At 33.4% G+C, this 9,021-nt stretch overlaps 1 long non-coding RNA gene across 1 annotated transcript; it reads left to right on the top strand.

Moving 5' to 3' along the window:
* Positions 1-143: 143 nt before the first annotated feature.
* Positions 144-1,566, top strand: LOC135837393 (uncharacterized). Its single transcript, XR_010557179.1, has 2 exons — positions 144-666; positions 1,207-1,566. It is a non-coding gene; the product is annotated as an uncharacterized LOC135837393 (long non-coding RNA).
* Positions 1,567-9,021: the final 7,455 nt, after the last annotated feature.

Below are 9,021 nucleotides of genomic sequence, written 5' to 3'. Positions count from 1 at the left end.
GAAAACTCAAAACTCAAATCTTATACAACTTTAGATTAGATTTTGATAAATATATGAACCATGAATGAACACACATCATTATACAAGTGAAAAGATACCTGTTTTCTTTAAACCTATCAACCTATTTACATCTCAAACCTACATAATTTTCATTTAGCGAAATGATTTATCTTCAAATGAAAATTATATCAGCCCGATAACAACTCATTTAATATTCTGAAAATCAAAAATCAAGCCTAATAAGGACGTATTACGAGCAATATGTACCTAATTAATTGATGCTTATCAATACACAACTTTCATGAAATCCTTTCGATGAAAAAACATCTCAAATAGTCTCCATCATCGTTTAGAGAAGTACAAAATCAAAATGGTGTCGTTTTGCGGAATACTGTTCTTGGCATTTTCTACCTTTTTACTTTTTAATTTTTATCATAACCTTTTTGGAGAATCGTACTTGGGCAGGGTGCGCAGCTGCACTAAATATAATGTTTTAATTTGTATACTCCACCCGGACAATGATCCTGAAAATGTGACCGCCTCGGTTAATATTTCCAAAGTGACTGAAGAGCCTTCCATATCCACTGATGCAACAGAAACGAGTACTACTGTATTTACAACAGAAGTATTTACGACAGAGATTACAACGATAACGGAAGACACTGAGTAAGATTTTATTTTATTCGTTATGATATTGAACCCAAAAAGAGGTATCGAACTGCATCATTGTGATTACGTCATTGAGATCGATTCTAAAACCATATTATAAAGATCGTTATACGTAGCTTTGAAATTCAACGACTTCTCACTTCCTTGATGGGAAAAGTTAATCCAGAAGAGGAAAAAACGATACTTTCTTAAAAAATTCATTTCATTTATTTTTGGAAAAATCTAGTCTAAATTGTTTAAATGCAAGTATTTTTGTAAAATAAACAAATTTCAACATATTTGATTACCTTGCCAATTGTTTCGAGGGACCTCGAAAGTCAATATTAGATGATGATCAAAACTTGACACCCCTGATCAAGGTTTGACACTTCACCTTCAAAATTCAATTCTATTTCGACTTTTTCAAAGTCCCCTTAATCAATCTGATTGATCTTGACCTTTGCACATCATACTCTTCCTGTGTTAAATGCATCATTCATATTATACCTATCTATGTACGTCAAATTCGCTTTTATAGCAACAATGCTTATTTTCCAGGCCACCCACTGATTTACCCGAATTAGAAGACATTTCAAATAGAAACGAAACCTTATTGAAGAAATTATTACAAAAAATTCTTCCTGGATTTGGAAAAAGTCGCACGACACAAACACAAACAACCAACCCATATGACGACGTTACATTAACTTTTAACGCACGATAAGGAATTTTTAAAATTATTGAATTAACATACCTACCATGTGACTTATTATTATACATTTGATTTTTAATTACTTATAAGGATATCGTGTTATTTTAATTATTGATAGGTATAAATACATAATACAATTTAAAGTATGTATGTACTAGCATTTGGTTAGTTTGTAATACTTTTTTTGAATATAGATTTTTTTCATACTTTGCTGTTGAATTTAATGGGAAATTGGTAAGATTCTGATTTAAGAATTCCTTCAAAAAACAAGTCTGCAACTGCAATAACATAATGATTTGACCATGCTAGTTCCAATTTACTGTGAAAGATGGCGTTCTTATGACTGATACAAACAGGTTGGAATTTTGTTGAAAATCTCAATAATCAGAAAATGTTTAGAATTTAAACATTGGAAACCCAATTAAAATTTAAAGTTACATATTTTTGGGTTTTATCAACTGCTTCCTCCTCCTCCTCCTCCCCCCGCATTCAAAAAAAGGAGACCAAATAGTTCAAAATAGGGTGAGGTTGAATTTCAGTTTTTTTTTTAAATTTTGGAGAGAGGTAGGTGCGAAAATTTCAAAAACTTGCTTTTTGGAGTATTTCAAGAATTCATTTTGCAATTCACTTTTTATTTTTTTTTCCAAACTGGGAAAATTTTCAAAATTTTTCCAGCAAAAAATAATCATCGACCAAAATTGTAGACGCTTGAGTGTACATATTTTTTGATTTTTAGTGAGTTTTTGCAAATCGAATTTGGATTAAAAATGGGTAAAAACAAACAATTTACCAAACTGATGTAGAAAGTTCAAATTTGCTAAATATCTTATTTTCGACTCCCCGAATTGTTAGAAACGGGTTCGAACCATTTTGAGCAGTTCTGGGGTCTATTGCCTCAGAAAATGCCAGAAAAATTTACGGTTTCGAAACAGGCCAAATTTGCCTGGAGGCTCCAGAACGGCTTGAAACCATCTTCAATCGACTCAGCGAGTTGAGAGATTTGGGTGAATAATAAATTTTAATTTTCCACCTTGATTGGGTAAAATTTTGCGGAAATTTCAACTTTCAAAAAATTTTTGAAGGCAGCAGAACTGCTCAAAATAGTTTGAAGTCGTTAGCGTTCGATTCAGGGAGATTGAAAATAAGGTTCGTACCAAATTTTGGCTTTCTGGGTCAATTTGTAGAGGCTCGTGCTCAATTTTCCCTGAAAAAAGTTCGGAAATGTTCGAAAAAGCAAACAAAAAAGTCGGAAAACGCGAGCAAAACATTTTCAAGCAAAAAAATTTTAAAAATACCAAAAAAAATTCAATTAAATTTACTGTGAAAAAAATACGAAACAAAATATTTCAAGTAAGTACATAAAATCAAATAATTAATGTCGATCGAGGCTTCAACAATTTTGGCAAAAAATCTGCTGGGCTTTTTGACAATTTCTGGCCAAAAAGAAAATTTCAATTCCAAAATAAAATTCAACATTCAAACTTGAAATTGAAAAAAATGATGTTATCAAAAAGGCGACAATTATTAGCAATATTTGACGGAAAACGAGATTTTTTTTTGGTACGAGTAATTTTGACAAAACGCAACATTTTTTGCTATTTTTGACAGAAACAGAGACTTTGAAAATTTTAGCAAAATACAAAGCTTTTTAACAATAGCAATTGGTAAAACAACATTTTCCGCTAATTTTTAGCAAAAATCACGACTTTTTGGCAACTGTTGACCAAAAAGTGAAATTTCTTTCTAAATTTCTCGCCAAAGTAGCGAAACTATTTTTTGGCAACTTCTAGCAAAAAGAGAGACCGGCAATTTCAGTTAAAAACTGGGATCTTTGGCAATTTCTGGACAAATTCCAAAGCTTTTGGCCAATTTTTGAAAAAAGTGAGAATTTTGAAATTTGTTTTGAAAAAAAGCGACAATTTCTATAAATATTTTGGCCATTCCGACAAAAAACAAGACAACTTGCTAATTATGTCAAAATACGAGTCTTCCGAAATTTTGAAAAAGTAACCAAAAGTTACTCTTAATAATTTTAGAAACTTGATTACACAAAAAGTAACCCATTACGAGCCCTGATTCTGCAAAATTTTAATTTTCTTCCTATTTTTGGTCCATTTTAGTTTTCAAAAATGCACCAAAAATCAAAAAATGCACTTTAGTATATGAAATTTTGGCTGGAAATCACTCTCACTTTGTTTTCGATCCCTTTATGAGAGAGTTAGTGGGGGGGGGGGTGTTTTTGCAATACTCGACTTCAGGAGTAAATAATTTTTCACCTATGATACAGTTCAAAACTTATTTCACAGTTCGAGAACGTGTTAAATTCTGATTCAAATACATCCATTGAAACTTTTGAAAGTTAGTTGAACTTTCAATTGAAAGCTCACATTCAAAATGGTGCTGTCAGTGAGAGATATAATTGAAAATAACGTAGGTAAAAATTATCATTGAGGTAACTTTTCATTAACGCTGATTTGAGATGAACGATTTTCAAAACGGAGACTCTCAAATTGCATTCTTTTTTTAGGTCGTGTTGATGTGGAACCCCACATCTAACAACTCTAATCAATAAACTGCAACATAACACTCGAATTTTGCAAATCTTACATCATAAAGTCAGTAAAAATCTCAAAACTTCGAACATTTCAGATCACCTAGCTAGCAGGCTATAATTTGAGTTTAATAGCTTCGCTACCATTTCGCCATAAACTTTACCCACTTACATATAATCACTTGATCTGCACAAAATACCTAGACTGGCCACCAGCACAACCCATAAACCTCTCAACACACACGAAAATAAAAACCAATTCAGAACATCATAAATCATCGACGATCATAAAAATAGACCACCAATCCACCCACTGTTTGGGTACCTATCTTCGACAAATATCTACATGATCGAAGAACAGAACATGCAATACTCATATAACCACGCCTGGAAAAGCAACGGTTCTCTCAGGTATGATCAGCATTTACAATATACTACGTGCTTCTACACGGTTTTCGAGTTGACTTTCATTATTACCCATTTAAGGTAAAAGTATTGTGTCTCATTTTGTGAGAACTTTTAAACAAGTATTAAAATGAAAAAAAAAAGAAGGCATAAAATTTAGTCTAGGGACATAGTTAACTGATATCAATGTATATAAGACGACGATGCGGTTAAAAAAAAAACGTATCCCCACAGGTTACTATTTATGGATTTATTGTAGGTACATTCAATCTCATGCGACAGCGAAATGGCTCGCAGGTAAATACGATAGGTGTAACTTGATGGACACCACAGTTGAGATTTTTTTTCGTTTGTTCGCGATCGTACTCGTACGTAAACAGAAACACTTTAATCAGTCTAGTATGTCTATACGCAATGCATTCTTATTATATATGCGATGGTTAGTAGATAATTACATTTCGAGACTGACCACCTAATTAATTAACTTTCCACTGTTCAATTGTTGCTCAGGGGTGATTGCTAATTTCGAACGTGCCAAAATGAAAAAATAAAATCATGTGTTGTGTTATATTTGACATAAATTACTAGGTACCGTGTATACTGTATAGCCTAGTAAATAACTAAATGAGAATTGATCAAGATTATAACCCCATTGGGCCATAGTTTATATTAAAAGCATGGATCATTTGAATGCTTAACGATGATGATATCGTTTATTTATTACGAGAAATTTATTCATTCAAGTACAAGTAATCGATTCAAAATATTCAGTTCGTAGAATGTTTTGCGTCAATACCTAGGACCTGTAGTTGTAAGAAGAAAAGATTATTTCAATTTTCATCGAATCGAAATATTGCAAAACCTGAGGCTGTCCGAGTAAATATCTCAAAACTCAAATTCGTGATTATTTATGTTTCTGTTCACTCCTCTCATGCCCAAAACTTAAAGAATCCAAAGTCTTGAAGTAAATCAATCGTCTATGAGGATTTAAGATCAACAGGTTAAATGGAAACAATGTTTTTGGCCGGATACAAAATTAAGAATGCAGATTTCAAGAGCCCTAATCACCAAAGATTAGGTAATATGTGTGGGCGCATACGGAAAGGGACCTACCGACCAAAACGTAAATTTTACAGGAGAGCCGTTTAAAGTTTTGCGCGCGGTTATTTCTCTTGTTGTTACTGTAAGATTACGTAGGGGTATTCCAACTTCGAAGGTCCTACACTTTACCACACACTCACACACGCCCTCCAATGACCTCTACCGGTCAGATTATGCACTGCATTCAAGTTTTTTCGATTATGAATCCTGTCATGGTTCACTTAGAAGCGAAAAATTTCGATGAAATAGGAGTTATTGGCGGGTTTGGGAGGTTCCATTCGATTCTCTAAGAGTTCCTACAACAATTTCAGGAAAAAAAAAATTTTTCATTTTTTGGTCGGTAGGTCCCTTTCCGTACGCGCCCTCACATATATTGGTACTCGTAATTTTTCTGATTTCAACATCTTTTTATGACATTTCGATAATCTCAATGAAATATTTGTCATTCTATTTTCAATCCCCTTTCTCTCCCCCTCCCGATCGACTGGTAGCGATTATGATTTGTACTGAGGACTTCAGCAAAATTTTGGATCTTCTAATTCTCAAAAAAATTTCAAATGATCAATTTTTGGTTCAAACCTCACTCCGAATTCGTCAAAATCAGTTTCAAGAGGATTTTATGGTTTTCTCATAATTTTTCATGATTTTGAGACCATTTTTCTGGAATTATCATTATCTTCATTCCTCATGACAGAAGCTCGTAATCAATTTATTCCAAAAAAAAAAAAGGTAACTTAAATAAACAAAAAAATTACCAGACGTGAGAAAAACATGTCTACGTACGAGTAGAAAAAAAAACTACAAAAATCCAGAATTCCAGAACATTAAATTTCATTTAAAAATGTGCAGAAAAAAGTACTTTATGAGAATCACGCAAAAAAATGATGCCTTTTCAGCCTTTTTTAACAGAAAAATGAGTCTTTTTCAAAATTTTCGGCAAGAAGTAAAGCAACACATTTTAGCAACTTTTTACAGAAAAATAAGCATTTTAGACTTTTGGAAATTCCTGGTAAAAAGTGAGATTTTTACAATTTTAGCAGAAAGCAGAGCTTTTTTGGCAATTTTTAGAGAAAAATTGGGATATTTTGGACAATTTTCAGCAATTTTGAGCAAAACAGTAAAAATATGTTTGCAAAAAACTAACAATTTTTTGAAATTTATGGCAAAAAGTCGAAATTTTTTAGCAAATCTCAGAAATGACCTTTTTGAATTTTTAGGTAAAAAAGCGAAATTTTTCAACAATTTGACAATAAACAAGAATTTTTGTTGATTTATCTTCAAAAAGTGTCAATTTTTTTCAAGCAATTTTTGTCAAAAAGTAAGTTGACAAACAGCGAGACGTCGACAGTTTTGGCAAAGAATCGAGTCTTTTTGGCAATCTTTGGTAAAGATTGCAGCTGAACATAACATGATTTTTTTTCAAATTCAAGTTTTGAGCTCTAAAAATTTGAAATTTTTTCAACACTTTGTACGTATTCATGGATTTTTTGATAGACTGCATCAACATTTTAAAAAATAGAGAAACGAATTACCATACCTAATAGAGACTTATGAGGCTTTCAAAAATTTAGAAGCCAATTTTGGCATAATAAGGTATTTTTTATTTGGGGGGGGGGGTGTGGGAAGAAGCAGTTTATACAAAAAAACGTCTCAAACCACTGAAATGTGGGATTGAGCAGCCACAACTCTGAGAATGTTCTTCTCAAGTCATATTTTCACCAGCATCGTAATTCGAGTGTATTTCACAATATTTTGCATCAAATTCACCGAGACCGAGAAGTGACCATTTGTGATCGATTTTGAACTTGATGACTCTTGGTGAATCTTGGTGATTTTTGGTGAATCTGTCACCAAGAACTAAGAAGTCACTAATACATAGAAAATTCATACTTGACTATCTGGTGACTCCTTGGTGACAGATTCACTAAGTAGTGACCATTTGTGATCGACTTTGTACTTGGTGACTTTTGGTGTATCTCGATGACTTATGGTGAATCTGTCACCAAAACATAGGAAATTCATATTCGACTGTTTGGTGACTTCTTCGGTGACAAGACTCGCCAGCAGTGGCCATTTTTGATCGATTTTGTACTTAGTAACTTTTGGCGAATTAGTCACCAAAAAGTCACCAAAGCATATAGTCCGGCATATGACAATAGGAGTAATTGCACCCCCCCCCCCCGATCCTCCGTGACAACTTTTTTCTTAAAGGCGACATCCTAAGGAACATTTTAAAGCAAACTTGCCAAAAAAAAGTTGGCCTTACAAAATGGCGGCCATTTTGATTGACAGGTCAGCCGAAATCGCAGATTTTGCGTTTTAACATAGGACTTGCACGAACTTTTTCAAACTTTACAAAGGTAGATCGAGAGATCATGCAACAATTTATCACCTGTCAAAATTTCAAGTGCTTAAGTGCGTTTTTCGATTTTTGGTGAATTTTTGAAAATCGAATTTAGGCCAAAAATGAGGGAAAAAATCAAAATTTTACCAAATTGACCAAGAAAGCTGAAATTTGAGATATACCCTATTTTCGACATGCCAAATCGATTGGAAACGGTTTCAACCACTTTTGAGCAGTTCTGGAGCCTCCAGCAGATTTTTGAAACTCGAAATTCCCACAAAATTCCATCAAATTGGAGTTGTAAAGCTGAAACTTATCCTAAAAACTAATTTCAATTACGCTACGAAGTACTGCAGGTGAATTTCAAGTCGTTTTGGATCCTCCCGCGACTTTTTGAAAATTCCTGAAGCCTCCAGCAGATTTTTGAAACTTTAAATTTTCACAAAATTTCATCAAATGGAGATGGAAAGCTGAAATTTACTCTACAATCCAATTTTAACACCCTCTGAAGACGACTTCAGGTGGGTTCAAGTCATTTTAGGGCCTCCAGCGACTTTTTTGAAAATTACTGGAGCCTCCAGTAGTTGATAAATTTTATTAATGTTGGGGAAATTTTAAGTTTCAAAAATCTACTGGAGGCTCCAGTAATTTTCAAAAAAGTCGCTGGAGGCCCTAAGATGACTTGAACCCACCTGAAGTCGTCTTCAGAGGGTGTTAAAATTGGATTGTAGAGTAAATTTCAGCTTTCCATCTCCATTTGATGAAATTTTGTGAAAATTTAAAGTTTCAAAAATCTGCTGGAGGCTTCAGGAATTTTCAAAAAGTCGCGGGAGGATCCAAAACGACTTGAGATTCACCTGCAGTACTTCGTAGCGTATTGAAATTAGTTTTTAGGATAAGTTTTAGCTTTACAACTCCTATTTGATGGAATTTTGTGGGAATTTCGAGTTTCAAAAATCTGCTGGAGGCTCCAGAACTGCTCAAAAGTGGTTGAAACCGTTTCCAATCGATTTGGCATGTCGAAAATAGGGTATATCTCAAATTTCAGCTTTCTTGGTCAATTTGGTAACATTTTGATTTTTTCCCTCATTTTTGGCCTAAATTCGATTTTCAAAAATTCACCAAAAATCGAAAAACGCACTTAAGCACTTGAAATTTTGACAGGTGATAAATTGTTGCATGATCTCTCGATCTACCTTTGTAAAGTTTGAAAAAGTTCGTGCAAGTCCTATGTTAAAACGCAAAATCTGCGATTTCGGC

Source organism: Planococcus citri, chromosome 2, assembly GCF_950023065.1.
Source record: "Planococcus citri chromosome 2, ihPlaCitr1.1, whole genome shotgun sequence".
Classification (NCBI taxonomy): Eukaryota; Metazoa; Arthropoda; class Insecta; order Hemiptera; family Pseudococcidae; genus Planococcus; species Planococcus citri.
Note: the sequence above shows the minus strand (reverse complement) of the source record. Positions and strands in the feature narration are given on the sequence as shown.